The 23,387-nt window shown below is 46.6% G+C and overlaps 1 protein-coding gene across 1 annotated transcript in view; it reads left to right on the top strand.

Moving 5' to 3' along the window:
• PEBP4 (phosphatidylethanolamine binding protein 4) overlaps positions 1 to 23,387 on the top strand; it is a 209,645-nt gene that overhangs the window by 92,145 nt on the left and 94,113 nt on the right. The gene's annotated exons all lie outside the window — the stretch shown is intronic.

Raw genomic sequence — 23,387 nt, 5'->3', positions numbered from 1 at the left:
TTACTCCCCAGCAGCCCATTCCACATCTGCTCAGCTCTGACTCTTGAGAAGTCCTCATCTGGGCCCAGTTAAAATCTGTCCCACCACCCCTTCCACCAAGAAGCCTGCTTCTACCCTTCAAGAAAGAGAAGGCTTGTGTGGGGCATTCGTGAGGACCAGACAGGGAGAAGATGACAGGCAGGCGCCAGGGAGTCCCAGGGCTGGAATTCCCTCCCCACCGCTGTCCTCATCCCTGGACACTGGTCATCCCGGCTTCTCATGACTCTTACCTACATACGACCCCTGATGTCTAACCTTCCCTGTTAAAGAACCCAGGTCAGAGTGCTGAGGGCAAATAGGATTGGCCCAGCCCAGTTTTTCTCATGCTAGGTAGACTGTAGCTGGTTTATGGACTGCCTGCCCGGGCCAAATGCCCACCTTGGTCAGTCAAGAACAAGGGTTGAATGCAGAGAAGGAATTGAGGTCAGGTTTCAGATAGGCCGGCCTCCTGCTGTAGGCAAGGCAGCAGCTCTGCCACTGGGTTAGGGGCAGACCCATAGAACCCTCTTTGCTGGAAAGGACTTTTCCCTCTCTGAACACCCAGAGCCAGCATCATCCCCCATCAGAGCTAATTTTCGAAATTAAATAGAGTAGAGAAGGTAGAATGCGGTTAAGTGAAAGAGGAGAAAAAAGCATAGCGGAACTCTATTGGGATACTTGAAATTCTCTCACCAGACAAAGCCTCAAGATTTGAGATTTCCTTGTGGCATGGCCTCATCGTGGTTTACAGTAACTTCCTTTTTTCTAAGCTGAAAAATGCCTACTTTATACAGCGTCAGTGTCTGTGGGGCATTTTGGGGCCTCATCTTGGTTTTCCTTCTGTAATTATGTCTGGGACAATATGAACACTAGAGTTAATGATTTCTGTAGTATTGTTTGTCCTTTCCTACCCGCCTCAGTAAGGACTCTGCCAAGAATCAGCACCTTTGTAGCTTCAAATGAGGAGGATTTGAGATAACTTGTTCTGAAGATGGGGAAGCCAAGGCCTGGCGTGAAGGGGTTGCTAGAAAGGTCGCTTCGAAGTGGCCCTGGGAGAGGCAAGAGGCATGGGGAGGCACAGCTCCGGCTGGGGCTCCTGTGAGTGTCTTTTCTTTTCCCTTCACAATATCGCCCTCACCTTGATTCAGCATCCAGGCTCTTCAGGCTTCCCAGACAACTCAGGAGTGGCCCTTGTCAGAAGCTAAAGTCATTGCTTAAGAGTGTTTCTGATAAACATGTTATGTTTGAGGGCAAAGCTAGGGAAAGAGGAAGGCCGCCATTCAGCCACAAAACATCCACTCGAGACCAGGCCCAACCAGACCCATTTTTTTTTTTCCCTCTTTTCCAGATGGTTCTGGTCATGGATTGACCATACAGCAGGTCATTGAGAACTCAGGTGTGCCCCAGGCTCCCGTGGGCTTTATTTCTCTTGTTTTAATTCCTGCCATTAAGAAACGTTTTTAGCAAAGCATGTGCCTGACACTTAGATGGGGCCACTAGTTGCCTAGGAAACTGTCCATTCTACACATGTTCCCCTTCCTGGCATCATTTGGATCCAGCTGCCTCGATTGGCCTTCTCCCTTGGTCCTACTCTGACCCACTCCCCCACTATTATTATGCCAGCCGAGTAGCTCCTAACGAGGACTGGCTGTTTAATTTGTGGGGCCCAGGGCAGAACGAAATCATAGGACCCCTAGACGAAAAATCACTGAGAGTTTCAAGATGGCAGCAAGAGAGCATTAAAGCAAGCACTGCCCGTCTAAGGGCCACACGGGTTCTGGGCCCTACACGCACTGGCTGTGACTCTTAGGGCTGTTGCCATCCTGGCTGGTGACAGAGGCAAGCTCTTTCTGCTTTATTGGCCTAACTTTGCAAAGCTCCACAGGCTCAACCCTGAGATTTTTGAAGCCCCCCTTGTGGAACTTTACTTGTATGGGCTCATAATTATAGGAATCAAGAAATGACTTTTTGTTAACCATTTTTACTCTTTTTGGAACATACGCATAATATTTCTTACGTCCTTCAGAATTGGCACCTTGGGTCAAAATGAACCACTGTCCGCCCGGCTGGGAATGCCAGCCACTCTGGCCACAGTATCCAGAGACTTCTAATGGCCCTATTCTCCTCTCTGCTATCAGGCCTTAAGGATCTGGTCCCAAAAGTCACTATCTACCCAAAGAGCCACTGTGAATTGATAGCCCACGGGTTTGTCCAAAACCTTTATGTTTTGTTTATGTTTTCATACCTGTCTCACCTCTTGAGTAATGACGTAGATGAGTTTCCGGCTCACTGTGTAGGTTGGCACTTCCTCCTATCTCTACGAGCTGCTTCTTTTTCAAGTATCAAGGGTTGCCTCCTGGGGTGCCTGGGTGTCTCAGTCCGTTAAGTCCGACTCTTGACTTCAGCTGATAGCAGGATTGTGAGATCGAGCCCCATGTGGCACACTGGGTGTAGAGCCTGCTTAGGATTCTCTCTGACCTTCGGGGCGCCTGGGTAGCTCAGTCATTTAAGTGTCTGCCTTCGGCTCCGATCAAGATCCCAGGGGCCTGGGATCGAGCCCCGCTTCTGTCTCCCTGCTCCGTGGGGAGCCTGCTCTCCCTCTCCTCCCTCTCCTGTTCTCTCTCACTACCTGTCTCTTTCTCTCTCTCTCTCTCAAATAAAATCTTAAAAAAAAAAAAGTTCTGTCTGTCCCTCACCTTCTGCCCCTACCCTACACCCCATCCCCAAGCGTGCTCTCTCTCACCAAAAACAACAACAATAACACCAGAGCTCCCTCTAATCCTGCCTTCCAGGATTTGATGACCAAGACTGTGTTTTAACATTCGTACTCTTAGTGACTTGAAATACTTTGATCGTGCCGCATCTCCTCCTGGCTTCATCCTGCCCCCTGCATTTGACTATTTTAGCCTTTCTGCAGCCCTGTGAAAGTGAAGACATTGCCTCCAAGCACACATGAGGGCTCTACACAAAGGCAGTGCATTAATTTATTCGTATTTCCTTCCGGTTGAGTCCAACCTTCTGTTGTCCTTCCAGGTCACAGCAGCCCCTTGGTGTCTGTAGGGAATGATCTGTAGCGACTGTGAGATCCTTTCCCGAGTTGTCTTCCCAGGAGTCCCCAGAATTCTTCCTGCCAGGGCCCAGCCTGGCTTCAGCCAGCCCAGGAGCTGGTCAGCCCGCATCTCTGCCCTCCCTCATTCATCGGGGCTAGCCTGGATCTAGCCCCATCACGTGACCATTTCACCTGCCAAAGGAGTCCCTGATCACCCAATTACCTGGGAGTTTCATTGTAAACTTCCTCTCCCACAGGATTTACATAGAGGTGTAGAACAGAAGTCCTAGAACTGAGCCCCCAAAGAATGTAATCTGTAAGTGAATGGAGAGAGAGAGCATTTTGTTGCGTGTTTGTGGCTCTCTCTACGTTTATTCCTGTGAATGGCAAACTATTTGGCCCCAAAGGTCTTAATTTTGAAAATAGACTTGTCACAAGCTTTTGAAAGACTAAATACAGTTTCCTTTCCTGCCATTTTTTTTTTTAAGCCCCTTAAAAAACTATAACAGATTAACAAAGCACTTAAGAGCCCCAGTTCTGGGATTGGAACTGGATTTGATTTTTGCCTTTACCACTTACGAATCGTGTGCCTTGGGGCACATTAGCCAATTATCCTCGGTCTCAGTGTTTTCATCTTTAAAATGGAAATAATAATGCTGAGCTTGTCTGTTGACTCTAGAATTAAATGAAGCAAGAGATTTAAAATGGTTGGCGTATAATAAGGCTCAATTAATGGTAGCTATTATTTGCTTGTTAATCTTTTATTACTAATTGCATCAGTCTGTGTATATATCTAGGGTTCACTTTTTATGGACAGGCCACTTTTTATTTGCTTAAAGGTGAAGTCCTTGGCTATTAGTACCACTAGTTAGATATTTCACTCACACATTCAGAATACATATTTATGGTCGGCCTCGTAGATTTAGAGGACACTAAGAGCCCGCCACCATGCCCTGACTGGGGGGGGGGGGGGAGGCTCACAAGGAGGTAGTAGAAGCAAACACACCAGCAATCAATATGATTTAATTCATCGTTTACACAGACCTTCTCTCAAGGAACAGATTCATGTTCTCTCCCCTTAAGTCTTTAGCTGAAGGAGAAAATGTGGATTTTCCTAAGTCTAGAATCTTCTGAATAGGCAGGAATAGTTCAACACCCTCCCCTTTTCCAATTTCTAAATAGGAGAACCCAGGTTTTGGGGGGAACCCGTCCAGCCAACAGTGCCACATTTTCATTCATGCTTACGTATTTCAAAAATTCTTAGGTAAAGGCCCATCCGTGTCTATGATTCAGTGAGTCTGGTTTTAAAGCAGCTCTAGAACTTTCCAACCAGTTTAAAGAGCAACAAAATGCTCTCTTTCCCAGTTTAAAGGGAAAACCTACTCAGTACCTGAGAATTGTTTTGCACTGTGATCATCATCAGAGGATGGTTCCCTGATTCTCCACCTGAGCTTTTCCAGGATCTTTTAAAAATCATTTAATGGGCTTCAAGAAAAGAATAGAGTCCACACACACACACACACACACACACACACACACACACAGTTTTCCCCAACAAATGTCTTCTTTGCAGCTGACCAGTCCTGTTCTGTGGGTTTCTTTCAAATCAAAACACTTCCTTGAAATTGGAAGAAGCCCTAGAAATCACATGGCTGTGTTCCCTTCCTTGTTTCTCCATCAAATTCACTTCTAAAAACTCCACAGTGCCTTCTTCCTTGGCCATTCCCATGGGGGCTCAGGCAAGGGCAAGAGGTGAGACTATTCTTTAGTTCCAGAGGATGAATCTGGACACTTGGCGCTGAGCCGCACTCATGGACAAGGTGGGTGGTGGGAAGGCAGGCACCAGAACAAAGACCCCCAAGGTTGTTGTATTCGTTGTGATGCCTTAACATCCCCCAAAGAGAAGGATCCTTCACACACTGTGCTTACAAATCAGAGTGCTTGGAACCCGCAAGTGTTTGTTTGGGGGCTTTTAATGGCGCCCGTGTTTCACAGTCCACATCTCAGTTGCCTTTTATACTTCTAACCCTGCAGCAGACGAATTCTTAATATTTTGCAGGACCCCCTCATTCTCCTAACAGCCCTTTCAACCAGAGATTGTGATGAACCCCTCCCATTTTGTTTGTGGAGAGAGGCCCAGACAGAGCCAGTCGCCCACCTCGCAACCTCTACCTCCCACCAGCCCTTTGTGATTCCCCAGCATTTCTTCTAGGCCTGGACCCACTCTCGCTCCTTGGAGCAGGACATGCCTGGCCCTTCTACAATGTCTCGGTCTCTTCCTCAGGGCCCCACTTCTTCCCAGCTCCTACTCTTTGGGTAGCCCAACCAGAGGCCCACCCGTCTCCACTGGGGCCAGATCCCCCAGTGGCCACCACCAGCTCCAAAAGGCTGAGCCACCAGCCCAGCCACTCACCCCCATCTGGCTGGGCTTGGTCACCCCAAACAAGTGTGAAAATGCCACCTTTGCAGGCCGAAATCCGAAAGAAATTGGAAACCTGCTGTTAGCTTCATTCCCACTCTCTTCTCATGTTTGCTGTTATTTTTTAACACTTTTTTTTTCTCATAAAAGCACTATCCTCTTCCCCAGAGCTTGCCTGTAGCGAAGGCATGGTCTGTACAACTGTAATTATTTCAGAGAACAGATGGAGTGAGGAGCAGAAAGTCTGTTAATAGTAATAGAAATGCTACATGTTAACCTGGACAGCACATGATGACAGTCCCATGACTACCCGTTCTGTTCCCACCAGCTGGGCCACCAAAGTAGGAATGAGATATTCACAAACACAGCCATCAGCCACGTAGCCACCTAAAGTTAGAACTCAAATTCCTTCACACTAGGGGCCTTGGCGACTGCTTAGGCCGAGAGCAGAGGAGGCCAAGCCACAGCCCGGCGCCAGGCCTGGCAGAATGGCCCCAGCTCTGTTTCCGCTGCCAAGGCTTCCTAGGTCAGCTGAGGCCCAGGCCTGGCTTTTAGGCAAATGCTGCCTTCGCCGACCCTAGCCAGGAGCCGATCCAGCCGGCTCTTGAGAGGAAGCATCAGGTCTGGCTCAGCTGATCTGACGTCCTGGTGGGTATGGGTGCGTGAGAGGCCTGGCTCCGGAACCAGAGATATCAGCTTCCCCAGGCTGAGGCTGGGAGACAAAGGTGAAAGCTCCACAGGAAGTGACACCGTGTCAGGGCCAGTACAAAGGGCTTATGGAGAAATCTTTTCAGAAATCTTTTCCTCCTTCTAGCTCATGAAGAATAAACAGTGTCCCACCCTGGCACAGGAAATGGGTCCATGTATTTCAACAAATCTTTCTTGACCACCTACTATTTGCAAGAATCTATGCTAAACACTTCAGGAACAACCAAAACACACTAGTCCCTAGCTTCGAGTAAATCCTAATCTAGTAAGAGGGGCCAAGAGAAGCCCGCCTAGAGCCAGCTCCATAGCGGACCGTGATAAACGTCCCTCACAAAGGTACAAACAAAATGGTCCTGGAGTTCAGACACTATAAGGACATCTTGTCTGGTTCAAGGGGCTCAGAAGAAGTCTTCCTAGAGGAGATGGGTAGCACTTGAGAAGTGTCTTGAAGAATGGGAAGGATTTTCTGATAGGCAGAGAGACCAATGTAAATAAAGACACCGGAGCTGGGAAGCAAGAGCAAGAGGCACAGGGCATCCCCAGGCTTCATGGGCACATGTGGTGCTGTGGTGGGCTGGGCCAGGCAGGTGACTCGAGAGCAAGCTATAGAAGGCCTCAAGCGCCAGGTTACACGCTTCATATTGAAGTCACGAATCTGTGACAGTTCCTTAGATTATCGCTCGGTCCTGTGCTGGCCAGAGCCAATTCCAGGCTGCTCTTTCCAACTCTGCGTTCTGTGGCCTCCCGTCGGTAACCGGGGTGCTTGGATGGACTGCGGTGGGAATATTTACCCACGGAAATGTGGGAGCATTACCAACCAAGCTTTGTTTTCAGTTGTTAGTTTTCCCGACAACTGGTTTACCAAGTCAGTCGCAAATGAGTAGCGGGGTAAGAAGGCCAGTGAGGAGACTGTTGAAATATTAGAGGCAGGAGCAAGTCTAGACGCACTCTCGGGTGCCAGAGAGAATGGGGAGAGGGGAGGGGAGGGGAGGGTCTCGAGAGACCCTAAACTTGGGAATCAAAAAGAACTGGGCATGGCTGAAGAGGGAAGAGCCAAAAGATGATTCACGGTTTGAATTTGGTGGCTGACAAAATGACAGTCCATTCGCAGAAATAGGGTTAGGGTTAGGGTTAGGGTGAACTGGTTAGCGGCGTAGACGTGAGTGTAGCTTTGGAGGTGGGGATACCCACCTGACAACTGATTAGATTGAAGAAATGACCCACACTCCTCGCCGATTTGAGCTCTGCTTTCCCATTCCCTTCCTTCCGCCCCTCCTCCCTCCCATGCCATGTGGATTCTACCTCAATTCATCACTCGATATGCTGTGATTTCTCTGCCTGCTTGGCTGCTTGTAAGACGTTGAAATTTAAAGAAGTCCCTCAGCTTTATTAAGACGGAAGAGTTGCAGTAGATCAGAGCACAGGCTTTGGCAGGTGGAGAGAGTACGGTGAACCCACGAGGACTTGAACCCACCGCTCGGCCGCCGGTGCCCCTGTGGCACACAGCCAGAATCCTGGGAGCCAGGAGAATTTCCCTCCCCCAGCCATCTTGAGCAGGCAGATGCTGTGGAGGGACCGTCATCCCCAGAGGACTGGGCAGCGCAGTGGCAGAAGGCATTGATTCAGAAAGGCTGGGACATGTTGCCAACAAGTACATCTTTGTAGTATGTGTGTTCTAGATTGTACGAGTGTCCAGAGACCTGGGCAGGGAGGCATCTGCAACATGCAGTAAATACCGTCTTGGTATAGATAGGAATCAACCCTGAATCTGTTCCTCTGCCTTCTGACGTGTGTCTGCCCTTCTATGAAGGGAGGAGAGGGTATAACTGAGAGACCAGGGCCATGGTTTTGCATCCCAGAGAAGCCATTCACTTGTTTGAAGTGCCTGGCATTTCTTGATCCCTCGGCATGTGTAGGACACTATTCTGAGCCGTTTATTAGCTTGCTCAATGTGTGTAACAATCCAAGAGAAAAGCACTATTATTATTACTCTTTCTGCTTTATCGATAATGAACTTGAGGCCCAGAGAGTTGAGGCAACATGCCCAGGGTTACACAACGACCAAGTAGGATTCACATCACTGAAGTATATTGCCTCAGACAGATCCTTGAATCCTTTTGAGCCTTGGGTTTCTTGTGTTTTGTTTTGTTTTGTTTTTCCAATGGTAGACTCAGAATGCTAATCTCTAGAGAAGTTTCACCTGCAGTGGTCCCACTTCCAGTAATGTGATTCTGTTCACACCAAATTATGGTCTTGGCTGACTGGGACCCAAGTCCCCTGCAACCTCTGGCCCCAGCACTCAGCCCTTGCCCAATCATCCTTTATTCCTCCTTCCCAACCCCCACCCCCAGCAGGAAGCCTTTCCCTCACCCTGGCCCCATTTTACATGGAAGTATTTTGTCCCTCACCTGTGTTCCCATAGCCGGCGTGTCACAATGTGCTGTAGTTTGTTTACATGTCTGTCTCCTTGTCACTTTGTGAACCATTCAAGGGCATCTTTGTACAGACAGTGTAGGATGTAGATCCAGGCAGCTGAACCAGTTGAAGGAAAGGATCTTTAGCCTGAACAAGAGGTATTTGTGAAGCTGCGATCACTGCCTTCAAAGGTCTGAAATGCTGCCATGTGCAAGGACAGGACTCGTTCCGTGCAGTTCTCGGAGAAAGAACAGGATCAAGCATGAGTCTTAAGAGACAACTTGGGGGCCCCATGAGACATAGCCCTCTCTGACAAGCTGAGCTGTACTTACATGAGTCACATCCCCAGAGAGTGAGGGACCCCCATCCCCGGGAGCACCACGTTGATGCTGGGCGGTTGCTGGCTATGTTTGCTGTAAGGGAAACTCTGCCGCCATTGCCTCCCAATAGTTCAAGGTTCTGGAATCAGTCCCATTCCCATCTCCAGGGCCATGGAGAGAGTGAGAGTTAGAGAGAAGGAGTGCTGCATCTGTGCATGCCCCAGTGACCCCCAGAGTAGATTAGAGATGCCAAGCAGCTCTGTCTCGCTGGTTCCAGACAGCTGGAGATGGGCCTTTTGGAGGAAGTCTTCTGCCTGCCAAGGTAACTGCTACACCAGGATCCACACGGAACAAACACTGAGGCTGTTTGTTCACAGTAACAAAACCTGACCCAGGGACCTTGCTTCGCAGTCTTAAAAACACTTTCATGTTTTGAACTCACTTTATTTCTAGAATACCCCCGTTGCACAACACATATATTATTGCCGTTTTGCAGGTTAATAAATTGCACGTGGGTAAGAGTGAATAACTTGCTCTAAACACATACGTGGAACAGCTACGGCTAGAACCCAGGTCCTGTGTCATTAACCTGAGTTATCGCACACAACATCCAGATGACTTTCTGAAGATCCGCCGCTGACACTCTTAAAACCAACATAGAAAACAGATGTGTGTGTCAGGTAGGAATGTGTTTGCGTCCAAGGAAAAAAATTCCGTACCACAGGAACTTAGTGGGTATATTTATTTCATGCAACACGTTGAGGGGCTGGCAGTCCCAGGCAGATTCGACAGCTCAAGGATCCAGATTCTTTCCATTTTTGTTTCACCATCCTTACCATACAGGACTTTAGCCTCATGCTTGTCCCCTCTTTGTCACAGGATGGCTGCTACCCATCCAACATCACATCCACATTCCAGGCGGGAAGGAAGGGGAATGGATGGAGACCAAAGGTGACAAGGGTTTTCTTCTAGTGAGCCTGTGCCTTTTATTCAGGAAGATATCCCTTCCCAAGGACTTTCTCTTATGCCTTCTTGGTCAGAACATAACCCCCACTTGGTGAAACAAACACTGGGAAGTCCAGTGTTGTAGCTTTCCAGCCTCTACAGGAGAGGAAGGCAGGCAGGGACAGCTGATCCATACTGAAGACACAACATCTTTTCCAAATGGTGTCAAAGCATGACACGAGCCCCAGTTCCCAGGCTGAGGTGCCTCTGTGCACAAAGCTCAGGAAGTGTCTTTGTCAGCAGCAATGGAGAGAAAGCTTGTCCCTCTGGACTCCAGCATGAAATGTGAGCCAGTCCTGAGGGATGAAAGGCTTTAGGCTCAAGGGGCAACACCCAGACAGCATCCTGGCGGGGCCATCAGCCCTGGTGAGGAACAGCTGTTACACTCAGCCTCCCCCAGGAAGAAGGCTCTTAACTAGATTTCCCATACAGAACTTTGTGGGGGAGGTTCAAACACAACCAACCCACCATGGGCTAAATTTGTATTCCAACCAACATCATAATGAATAGTGGGAGCAGAGGGTGACTGGTGTTTGTGACTTCAGCTTCTCCATTTGGTGCCTGAGCCCCTTAATCTGCGGGGTCCCGGGCACAAGGGACTCCAGCAGGTCGGGGGTAGCTGTCCTCTTTATTTAGGGGGCACACACTCTTCTCTGAGAGTGCACTAAAGTAAGAGACCAGAAGCCAGGCTTTTAGTCAGTGGCAGATTTGGTCAGGGACACCAGACTTGAGGGCTGGAGTTCTTGCCCCTAACTCTACTGTAGTGTCACCTGGGAAACTTCCACATCGACGCCAGTGCCTCGGCCCCACTCCAGACCCCTTAGGTCAAGAGTCCAGCCTTGGTTGGTAGCTTGAAAAGCTCCCCTAGTGATTCTACTCTTCCCTCGGGTAAGAAATCCTGCCTTGGAGAATATGGCCCTCCACTCAACTTGACCGTGAAACTTCATCATATCAGGTCAGCTCAATCTCCTGTTCAAGGACAAGTGAGTGCTATAGGCAGCTAGCCACATCCATAATCATATCTGGGAATGAGGAAGATGCAGTGCTGCTTGGTCCCCAGTATTCTGTAGGCTCCTGTGGGTTTGCTAGATATCTGAGTCAAGGAGTTAAAGGCCCTGCTCTAAGATGTACCTGGGATTTGTTTTAATCAGGTGTGGTAAGGCATGGAAATGATGGTCATGAGGGAAGGAGTTTGTACTCAAGGATCCCTACAGACAGGAGTCAGCACATCACAGAGGTGTGCCTGGTTCTCGCATTATTCGCGCAAGCGTCCAGCTCCCCATTAGACCACTATCTCCTCAGAGGCAGAGGCCATGTCTCTCTTACCTGTTATCCTCTGCCCCTCTCATGGTACTTAGTACATAAATGATTAGTCAATGGTTTCCAAATGAATGAATGAATGAATGAACCAACCAACCAACCAACCAACCAACCAACCATTGAACCATCTAGGCCAGGTACAATATTTGTTTCATTTCTTCATTCAAAAACATCTATTGCCTGTCTTCTATGCACCACATGCTGTAATCAACAGGGTATATAATGGTGAGCAGAAGCAGACACCATTCCTGCTGCCAGGGAGGGTAGAATCTGGTGGGGGACGCACACATAAATCAAAACTCATGCCAATGAATGGATTATTGACTGTAAGCTGAGATGAAATGTGTGAGGGGAAGAAACGTGAGCGTGTTTAACAAAGGACCTTAACGTGGGACGGGGGGACAAGGGACCCTTCTCTAGAGAAGTCACCCTGAACTGAGCTCTGAAGAATGACTAGTTCACTGGATTGAAGGGGGTGGTCTGGAGTAAGGAACCTTCCAGACAGGGAGCAGGGCAGACCCTAGCAATGGGAAGGCCTGTAAGTGCAAGGGACACGTGCACACAGTGACAAGGAGAGGTGGGCAGGGGGCAGATTATTCAAGGCCTTAGAGAACACCATGAGGAGGCATGGAAAGCCAGTGAAGGATTTTAAACACCAGGATAACATGATCTTACTTGTGTTTTGAAAAGATATTCTGGATCCAGGTGGAAAATTGATTAGGGAGTCAGAGTAAATATGAAGAAACAAGTCAGGAGGCTGTTAAAATAGACAAAACGAAAGATGATGGCATCCAGGGTGGACGTGGCAGGCGCGGCGGGGCGTGGGAATTGGCGGACTTGAGAGACTCTTGGGAGGCAGAATTGACAAGACTGCTGTGGACTGGAACTTGACTCCTGGGCTTCTGGTTTACAAGAGCAGATGGGGCTGCCTTCATTCATGGAAACAGAATACTGTTGCTGGGCAGGACTAACATGAGGTGTTCCTCTCCTTTCCATGGGGAGAGGAGAAGTGGGTTGTGGGGCACAGGCTCTGGAGCTCAGAAGAGAGCCGGGGGCAGGAGGATAAAGGTGCCTGTGCTTGGAGGCTCCTGAGAAGGCAGGAGGAGTAACATGAAGAGAGCCTAGGCTCCAGCCATGAGCAAAACCAGCCATGAGAGAATGGGCTGGAATCCCAGAAGGCATTTTAATAAAGAAGAGGTAACCTGCCTTGGGAAGCGCAGTGGGGAGAGACACCAGGTCTGATGACGACTGGAAAGTACCCGTTGGAGTTGGTGACAAAGGCCTATAGCAGAACTGAGGGCACAGAGCAAGTTAAAAAGTCAATGGGATGAAAGTACAGCACAGGGAATACAGTCACCACTGTCGTAATGTCGCTGTATGGGGACAGATGGTGACAACACTTCCCGTGGCAAACACTGAGTAACGTATAGAACTGTTGAATCACTATGTTGTATACCTGAAAACTACAGCTCTGTGTGTCAACTACACTTCGATATTTTTTTTATAAAGAGTAAACGGAGGCGCCTGGGTGACTCCATTGGTTAAGCGTCTGCCTTTCAGCTCAGGTTAGGATCTCAGGGTCCTGGAATCGAGCCCCGCCTCAGGCTCCTTGCTCAGCAGGAAGCCTGCTTCTCCCTCTCCCTCTGCCTGCTACCCTCCCTGCTTGTGCTTTGTCTGCCAAACAAAATAAATAAAATAAAAAAAAAAAATAGGAAGAGTAAACAGGAAGTAAGGAAAAGGAGATGGTGTGTGCAGTTTACCTGTGAAGCTGGGAGCAGGCAAGTGCAGGGGGTCTAGCCGGTGGACAGGGAGGGGGAGACCATCCCCCGTGGTCAGGAGGCCCCCTGAGGTCAAAGACTAGTCCTGAGAGTTGAAGAAGCAAGCTGAACAGAGAGGAGATTGTGGCCAGAATTCGTGCAAATTTTGGAGGTGGAGCAGTTTCAGATGACAAAGGTCGGGGTGTGACTGTTGACGGTTGAGGCAGAGAAAGAGAAGATGGCCTGAGAGGTTGGGGTACAGGCACCAGAGCGGCCCATGGTGCCGGATGGGTATCCCACACGTGTGCCAAAGTCACTGGGACGACGGCAGGACAGAGGGAAGAAGAAGACTGAGCAAGTGCAACCGTGAGATCTTAGGGGACAGCAAACAGACCAGAGAGAGGACATAGGATTGCATGGCCTGAGCCACAAAGAAAAACATGGCGACAGGGAACAATGCCACCTCCTGGCCTGCTGACCTTGGGGTTTGTGGGGCAGGAGAGAACACACACAAGCTCTGGGGAGTGCTCAAGGGATGGGGCCCTTCAAGGGAGATCCAGGCAAAGGAAGAGAAGTAGAGCGATTCCTAGAGAAACAGAGGACGGAGGGGAGATGCGTGTTCCTCAGTGGCATTTCTGCAGGGCAGAGTGGATGTGTCTGGAGGTGGAGGGGGAATGAGGACAGGCTCTGAGGCAACAAACAGAGCATTTGGGGCCTGAGAGGGCGGCGGAGGACCAGCGACTGCGAAAGAGGTTAGTGGAGGAGGCTTTGGCTGAAACAAACCAGGGTGGGAGGCAGGGGAGTTTGGGGGCTAAGTTTCTCTGAGGGTAGCCAGTGGGACAGTGGACAGAAGACTTGGCTCACTAGGCCTGGGGGAGTCAATGTCACTTGGTGCTTTCTGCCCACCTGGTCTGTGGTGGCTACCCGTGAGGCTGACATTTTGCTGCAGAAGAGTCAGTGTCACGGTGAACCGCAGTAAGTAGACAGCATCACAGACAGACGGTAGCTGCCGGCAGAACTCAGAGGTTCAAGGACAAGGGCGGTCTGGCTCCGACAAGCCTTCAGAGCAGACTTCAAAATTAATAGCCTCCTCTTCCCACTTTCCCTCCTTTTTTTCCCACTCTCTCCACTATGCCCATTGCCCCAACCTCCAGCTGGGACACACCTATTAAAATTCCTTCTGGAATAATAAGAAGAAAAGTTAAAAAGGGACAAAGATTTACACACACATTTCACCAAAGATTTATGAGTAATCAGTGAGAGCATGAAAAGATGCTCAGCGTCACTGGTCATTAGGGAAACATAAATCATAAACACGGCGAGAGGCCACTTGGTACCTACTCGAATGGCCACAGTCTAAAAGCTAGACGGTAACAAGTGTTGGGGGGAAGTGGACAAATTGGATCCCTCATGCACTGCTGGTGGGGTTGAACAATGGTGTGGCCACTTTGGAAAACATTTGGGCAATTTTTAAAAATGCTAACCACAAATTTACTAGATGACCAAAAACAAACAAACAAAATTTACTGTATGACCTTGAAATTCCACTTCAGATATTTTCCCAAGACAATTGAAAACAAATATCCAGACAAAGACTTGTAGCAAAAGTCCATAACAGCGGGCTTCCTAATAACCCAAAAGCAGGAGAACCCAAATGTCCACCAACTGGACAAATGAAATGCATACCAATATCCATACAATGGAATACTATTTGGCAACAAAAAGGGCTAAAGCAACAATATAGTTGAACCTCAAAAACGTTATGCTGAGTGCAAGAAGCCAGGCACAAAAGACCACATATTATACAATTCCATTTACACGAAATGTTCCGAAAAGGCAAAAAAGGAGATTATTGAGACAGAAAGTAGATTAGTGGTTGCTTGGAGCTGGTTGGAGAGAACAGGGAGTAACTGTAAATGGCACAAGGTTTCTTTTTGGGGTGATAAAAATGTTCTAAATTTAAATTGTGATGGTTGCACAGCTCTGTTAATTTACTAGAAATTGTTGGAATGTATGCCTAAAAGGAGTGAAGTTTGTACTATGGAAATTAGACTTCAGTATAGCTGCTTTAAAAAATTTACCTGGACAAGTCCAGATCTAACTCTGTGTTCATGTTGTCACCATCGTCTGGATGTACTGTGATTTGTTTTGTTTTGTTTCGTTTTAAGATTTTATTGATTGATTTGTTAGAGAGAGAGAGACAGAGAGAGAGAGAGAGAGAGCACAAGCAGAGGGAGCGGCAGGGAGAGAGAGAGGGAGGAAAAAGCTCCCGCGGAGCAAGGGGCCCTACGAGGGCCTTGATCCCAGATCCCAGGACCCTGGAATCATGACCAGAGCCAAAAAGCAGACACTTAACCGACTGAGCCCCCAGGCATCCCAGCACCGTGATTTGTTAACACGGGTTCCCGCGTCTTGCTCACACCCTATGCTGTGGAGCCCAAGCTCTCATCCCTCCACTGCCCTTCACCTAACTGCCCCCCCCCACAAATAGAATGAGGATTCCCAGAGCTCTGCCTGCTGCAAAGGGACAAGGCCATCCCTCTTCACCTCTCAGCTAGCGAGAGAGAGACTGGAGGCTGCCATCTCCAAGATAATACTATGTGATTACTATACATTCTCTTTATTTTACTGTTTTAGTTGATTTTTAACAGGTCCCCTAGTTGACCCTCAAGCCATAGGACTTTGAACTGGGTAGGTCTGCTAATCCACAGATTTTTTTTTCCCCCATCAATACAGTACATTACCTCAAATGTATTTTCTGTCGTCATTTTCTTCACTCCACTTTCTTTCCGCTGGCTTATGTTACTGTGAGAATACAGTATATAAAACACATAATGTATAAAATATGCGTCCATCGGCTGTTTATGTCAGCAGTAAGACTTCTGGTCAACAGGAGGCTGCTAAGGTTTGGGGGAGTCCAATGTTATACATGGATACTCAACGGCTCAGGGGGTCACCACCCCCCCCCCAGGTTTTTTCAAAGGTCCACTGTGTGTTCGCATGGCTCAAAAACCAAAATGGTAGAACAGGCATGTACAAGAGATGGCCGTCCCGTCTCTCCATCCCATCTTCCCCGTTACTACCCTGCTTGCATCCTCTACTGGCTTTTTCAAGTATCCTCCCAGAGTTGGTTTGAGCAAATACCAGCCCCTGGAAAGGAATCTCTTATTTTTCCTTTCTTCTATAAAAGTGAGCTCCTACATACACTGTTCCGCATCTTGCCTTTTTTCATGAGATTTGTTTTGGAGAGCTTTTCATATCAGATCTTAGAGAGCTTCGTTGTCTTTAACAGCTATCAAATATTCCATCTTGAGTATGTATCAGTGTTTACCAACCAATCCCCAACTGATGGACACTTGAGTTATTTCTGACTTGGGCTATTATTATTCATCTCTGTCTAGAGCTGAAATGAATACCTTCCATACAAATTGTTCTCATAAATGTCCAGGTATCTTTAGAAGGAAAAAAATCACAGAAATGGGGTCACGGAGCCTAGAGATAGATTGCCCCCACTTTGCCTCCCCATGGCAATGCAGGAAGGTTCTGCACAGCCTCACCAGCCAAGCATGCACTCAGACTCTTGAGATTTGCAGGATGTTTGACAAAGACATTGATTCCGTCCTGTTCCTTCAAATACAATTACTTTCTTTTTTTTTATTTTTAAACTTTGTTGTGGTTAAGAACATGAAATCTACCCTTTACCAGATTTTAAAGTATATAATACAGTATTACTAACTGCAGGCACAATGTTGCTCAGCAGATCTGTAGAACAAACTCAGCATGTGTAACTCAAACTCTGTACCCATTGGCCAGCTCCCCATAACCCTGGCAATCACTGTTTTCTGTTCTACTCATATGAGTTTGCCAATTTTAGATACCTCATATAAATTGAATCATACAATATTGGTCTTTGTGTGACTGTCCCATTTCAATTAGCGTAATGTCCTCATGGTTCATTCCTTTTGTTACAAATGACAGGAATTCCTTCTTTTAAGGGCTAAATAATACTCCTCTGTGTGCATAGACTACATTGTCTCTAGTCATTCATCCATTGATGGACATGTTGGGTTTTTTTCACATCTTGGCTATTGTGAAAAACGCTGGGATGAGCGCAGGAGTGCAGACATCTCTTGGAGGTCCCGATTTCAGTTCTTTTGGACCAATACCCAGTAGAGGGACTGTTGGCTTATTTAAGCAGGATTGATTTCATATGGTATCTAGACGCCTCAGAATCCCCTGAATGGATGTTGGAATCTGAAGGTAAGTAGACCATCTATCAGCTCATTTGCTAGAAAAAGCCAGAGAGGAGAAAGATCTAAGCCAAGATCCCCAGCCCACAGCACAACAAGCCTTTGTGAGTACCTATGGCGTACCTGGCATTTACTAGGTCGGTGTGATACCCTCAGTGAAGTGCAAAACGGTTTTGTCTGAGGCAAGGAGACATGTGTCAAGTGCAAAATCTCTGGAGACAAATTCATTGTTGAAAGTATTGATTACACGTTCTTCTCCTTAGGCTGTGCCGAGAGGATGGCCTGCCACGATCAGACATTAGTGTCATGTGTCCAGAGGCTGGCTATCTCCTTCACTTCACCCTAGGCCAGCCTGTCTGCCCCAAGGACCAGCAGAGAACAAGCAGGGGCTTGGGTCAGACTTCAGGGGGTCTAGCTATGAGCCAAGCTCTTGAACAGCCTGTTTCTCAATTTGTCTGCTGAACATCAGCCCACCTCTGCTAAATATTTGCCAGGGAGTTTCTGTTGGCAGTTGGGGTCTTTGAAAGGGCCGAAAACCAGCTCCCTGATTGCACTGAGAGAGAAGGCTAAAGACCATCGCCACAGAAGCCCTCTCTTTCCTGCTGAGTTTTAGAAGAGGTCTGCTGTGGGTTTGCTTAGCAGGGAGGTTGTCTAGGATAAACCTCAGGATGCAACCACCTCAGAGAGCACCGTGCAACAAGAACTCACCCACCAGTCTCCCAGTTCACCACTTACAGAAGCAGACGCCAGTGTGGGAGAGCTGCAGGTGGGGGCTGGGAGGGCAGTGAACGAGGCGAATGGAAAGAAAAAGAAGCCTGCTGTAAAGAATTCCTCTGAGCATTGTCTGACCAGGAGAAAAATGAGGGTTTGGGGACGTCTTAAAGAAGCTCTTTTAAAGTATAAATCCTTTTTTTTCCTATGTGTAAAAGCAGTGCATTTTATTCCACAAACATAGGAAAATGGAGAAAAGCACAAAGAAGAATATAGTTCATAATTACCCCATCACTTAGAGATGGTCAACATTACAGCTCTGATTTTCCTGGTCCTCTTTCTGTGGAAGGGTATATATTGGTATGATGTACATTTTTGGTTTTCTCCCCTGGTTAACAAAGACAATGAAATCATATCTTATATAAGATTTTGTAACCTATCCCTTGTTTCTACATACCTTAAAAAAAGTCTGGGAATAGACATAAAAAAATACATATGTCAATTTCATAGGCATGATGGGATTTTGTTTTATAAAATTTGCATATCTTTGATTACTACTGAAATTGAATGTTCATATGTTTGTTGATCATTTATACTTCTTATATTACAAATTTATGTCTATTCGTGTAGCTTATCTATTTTTCTATTGGGTTATTACTCTTTTTCTTATTGATTTAAAAAGTACTTTACATATTAAGGTTAACCCTCTATCATAGATCTTGTAAATATTTTCTCTCAGCATTATCTTCGAATTTTATTTTGCTTTCTTTTCTTTGTCATAAAAGTTTCAAAATTATATCTAGTTAAATATATCAATCTTTTCCTTCATGCCATTTACTGTTAACAGTTTGGTGTGTACTTTTCCAGACATTTTCTATGCATATGCAAATATATCTATAAATATATATATAGTTAGATATATAAAGTTTTCCTGCACATTTTAGATGGTATCGTTCACACTATTCAGCAGCTTATTTCACTTACTAGCGTATTTTAGATATTTTCCCATATTAAAATATAAAGATCTAATTCTAACAGAGTATTCCATTATATGAATTCACTAAATTTCATTAAATCACTTTTTAAAGATATTTTTTCATTTTCATATGTAAGTCTGGAAATTTTTTGGCATATGAAAGAAATGGAGACTGAAGTTTATTCCACATGGTAGGCCAATTGTCTCAGTAACACTTAAAAAATCATCTGTCTTTTCCCTCCTTGTTTGAAATAACATTATTCTGTTATATTAAATATCCCATATTTCATGAGAACTTGATCATCTATTAAATACACATATGTTAAGAACATGGGTTTCTCTCTAGATTTTCTACTTTGCTTCCTCTAGTTACTTGTTATTTAACCAATGCCAAATCGTTTGAATTATTGTAGCTTTATAGTATGTTTTAATATCTTCAAAATCAATACCATTTCCCTATTTTTCCATACTGCTTCGGCTAATTTATTTTTTTCTCCTATTCTGAGCTTTAGAATTATTCCATGAAATTCCCAAAACATCTATTTAGGATTTTGAGTGGACTTGTGTTACATTAACTAATTAATTAAAGGATATCAACATATCTGCAAATGAATCTTTCAGTTTAAAAGCATAGAGTGTCTCCACGTCTATTCAAGTTTTCATTTACATCAGTTGTGTTTTTGCTTCTTTGTCTAAGTCTTGGATTTTTCATCAAGTCTATTCCTAGATACTTTATATTTTGTATTATAATTGTAAATGGGATTTTTAAAGTGTGTTTTTTGGCCATTATTAATAAGTACTGATATTGGGTGCATTTCATAACAGCTCACTTTACAATATTAGACTAGCTGTTTCCTGCTGAGTCTTTGGTTTTCTTATGTAGGCAGAGAAAAAATAATTAATTAATTAAAAGACAGAGAGAGGATGGTTTTATTTCTTTTATAGTATTTATACTTTGTTTCTTTTTACTTTCTAATTACTTTGGCTAGAACCTATTCTTGGGAGTATCAGTTACACAGTTTTTCCTTCTGGGATTCCACTGAAATTGCATGCACACACACACACACACACACACACACCCTGGCTCTTTGGGATACGATCCCACATTCCCCCTCATATTTTCTCTCTCTGTTTTAAAAATTTTATTTATTTACTTGAAAAAGAGAGAGAGCACAAGCAGGGGGAGGGACAGAAGGAGAAAGAAGCCCAAGCAGATGCCCCGTGAAGCACGGAGCCCAATGTGGGACTCCATCCCAGAACCCTGAGATCGTGACCTGAGCCAAAATCCAGAGTCAGACGCTTAACCGACTGAGCCACTGAGGCACCCCCTGCCTGCACATTTTAACACTAAACTCAAGGTCTCCCAAAGTCGTTACTCCTAATACTCATGGAGCTGTCGTTGACCTAGTTGCCCAAGAAAGAATGTCAAGGTCATCCTAGACCTCCTCTCCCCATCGGCCCTACCCAGTCATTCCATGCTATTGACTAGAATGTTCAAATGCCTTTCTGTCTTCATTACTACTACTTGTGCGATCCCTCTTCAGGATTCCCCAGTTGACTTTTTTTTTGCTCTTCTTTTAGGTTTTTACTCAACGTTTATCACGTGCCTTCCCAAAGCACACACTTACTCATGTCAGTGGTCCATTCAAACAATTTCAGGGGTAACTGTTGCAAAACAAATTCTAAATGGCCTAGGACACTTCATGGCCCTGTAACCCACCATTCCTCTCTAGCTGCCCCTTGTCCCAGCACACCAAGATTCTTGCCATTCCCTGAACCTCCCCATTCCTTCGCACAGACACTTCCCTTTGCCTACAGAGTCGCTTTCATGACCCTGCTCAAGATTAAGTTCAAAAGCAGCTCTGTGCAGGATGCCTGGATTGCCAAGGCAGAGAGGTTTGGGCTCTGTCTTCTGTGTCCCCTGAGCACGGTAAATGTTCAGGCAGTCCCGCACTGTTCTACAGTCCCGCCCCCTTCAGATGAAGAGCAGCCCCGGCTCTTCTCTATTTACCCTACTCACGTCTTAGTCTCCCGCTCGCTTCTCATCCTGCGTCCTGATCTGTCTGGGGCCCCGTCCACATGAAACCCTGCCACCATTCCTTTCACGACCGCACGGCAACACTTGAAAGCGCACAGATGTGCGATGTCCTATTACCTAGGAACCTTACCACAAACCCATGGAATATTCAGTTTCTCACTTTCCAAAATGACTATTTCACCCCTTCCTCTTGTCCCCGAACTCCCTATAATCCATCCTCTCCTAAGGACCTTGCTTCTAATTCACAGAGGAAACAGAAGTCCTCAGAAGACAATCTCCTCCCTCCTCACCATTGCATTCTGCAATTCCCTTGCGTCTGAGCCTGTATCCTCCATAACTCCCTCCACTTTTGCTCTGGGTCCTGTCCCCATGCAGCGTTCCAGAGTCTTGGCTCTTGCAACGATCCTTTTCTCCTCTGTCACCTCTCTCTCCCTTTCTACTGGATCATTTCCACTGACCTGAAGACATGCCTTACTGTCACCTCTTTCTTAAAAGAATAATTTAAAAAATAAAAAACTTTAAAGATCTCTTGACTCTCCCATCTAGTAACAGCCACTCCAAGCCTCTGACCTCACACTAAGATTTCTTTTATCAACTTTACAGACTATCTCCAATTCCACATCTCCCGTCTCCTCTCCACCTATCCCAAGCAAACCTCAGTCCTTTCTACTCCACAGAAACGGGTCTTGCCAAGTTAGCAGTGTCCCCAGCTAGTCCGATCACAGTCATATCTGTGTCCTCATCTCGCTCTCCCCTTCAGCAGCGTGCGGCATAGTTGACCGCCTCCCCCTTTGCAAAACTCTTTCAGGCCCGGCTTTCATGGTACCTACTCTTCAGGTGTTGCCCCCACTTTCCTGGCTTCACAGTCTCTTTTGCTAGGTTCTCTTCTCTTCTGAATGTTAGCTGTTCTAGAAAAGTCCTTTCTGTTCCGGAATCCTCTTTTCTGCTCCATGTCTAATCCAGCCAAGAAGAATCTCATTAGCTGATGGGTTTAAGGACCATCTCTATGTCAGTGTCTCCAAAACTTAGATACCCGATCCTGATCTCTCCTCCAGACTCCAGACTCTGACTTGTATACTTTTAGAAGCATTTCTAATTTAATATGCCCCAAACAGCACTCTTAATATCCCCTTTCTAACAGTCTCCTCACCAAGTCTTCTGTGTCTGTAAATGGCACTATTCACCCAGTTGCTCAAGCCAGAAACTCAGGAGACATCCTCAAATTCTCTTTTCCCACCCCCTCAATGTCCTAAAGCCCCATCCATCAGCCAATCCCATTGATTCTACCTAAAAATACTTCCCCAGTCCACCTATTTCCTTCTCTCTCTGTTGCTACCATTGGAGTCCAATATGCCACCATCCTTCCCTTTGCTGCTGCAGATTCCTCCCAGCAACCTCTCTCACCTCCTGCTAACCATGCGGTCTCCACCCAACCACCAAAACAGTTTTTGAGAAACAAATCCCAGCATCTCACTCTGCTGGCTAAAACCCTCCATTGGTTCTCCACTGCACTTAGAGTAAAACCCTCCTCCTCACCGTGCCGAGGCCTACAAAGCCTTCTGTGGCCTGGCTCCCCCCGCCCCCACCTCTCCAACCTGGCCTTGCCCCTTCTCCCCCTTGCCCTCCCCTAGCCACATGGTATTCTTGCTGTTCCCCAAACCCTTGCTCTTTCCTACCCGCAGGCCTTTGGAGTGGCGGTTTCCTCTTCCCAGAATGCTTACCCCCTCTCACCCCACCCTCTTTTGTTTCCACTGGAGCATTGGTCCCAAGTGGACATTTCCCTGTGGCTGGGGTTTGTTTTTTGAGTTTTTTAGATAAAATCTGTGCCTCTTCCCTAGAATGAAAGTTTCTTGGAAGAAAGTAAGGCTCACACTTTCTTGTTCTCTGTTGGATGCCTAGCTCCTAGAACGCTTTCCAGCACACAGTAGGTGTTCACTCAGTGCTTGCTGACGGGATGAATGGATCCTAGGGACTGTCCTGCCACTGGGACTGTCCTGAACACAGACTAAATTCTCCTGGGTTTGCCAAATTCATGGATAAGTTGCTCCAACCATACTGTAAACTTCCTGAGAGCAGAAGCCCTGTTTTAACTTTCTGTTTTCCATCACGGCACCCAGCATGACGCTAGGAACTTCCAGATGCTTAGTAAATATGCTTGTTTGATTTCTTCTTCTTCATAAAGGGAAAGCCAGGCTTTTCAGCTGTCTACTTAATAGACTTCATTTCTCTGAGAGTAAACACGTGACCCAAGAGGAATGTCACGAGAACAAAGATGGACTGGGTAGGAAGCTACAGGGGTCGGCCAGCCATTGTCGGCTGCAGTAGAGATCAAAGGAGAGACTGCACCTTGCAGGTTTCCCGTCAGAATTCCAGCCACAACGCTACATTTCTTTCTGGTGAA

This window comes from Mustela putorius, unplaced genomic scaffold (assembly GCF_011764305.1).
Source record: "Mustela putorius furo isolate JIRA1106 unplaced genomic scaffold, ASM1176430v1.1 tig00003937_pilon_pilon_pilon, whole genome shotgun sequence".
NCBI classification, from domain to species: Eukaryota; Metazoa; Chordata; class Mammalia; order Carnivora; family Mustelidae; genus Mustela; species Mustela putorius.
Note: the sequence above shows the minus strand (reverse complement) of the source record. Positions and strands in the feature narration are given on the sequence as shown.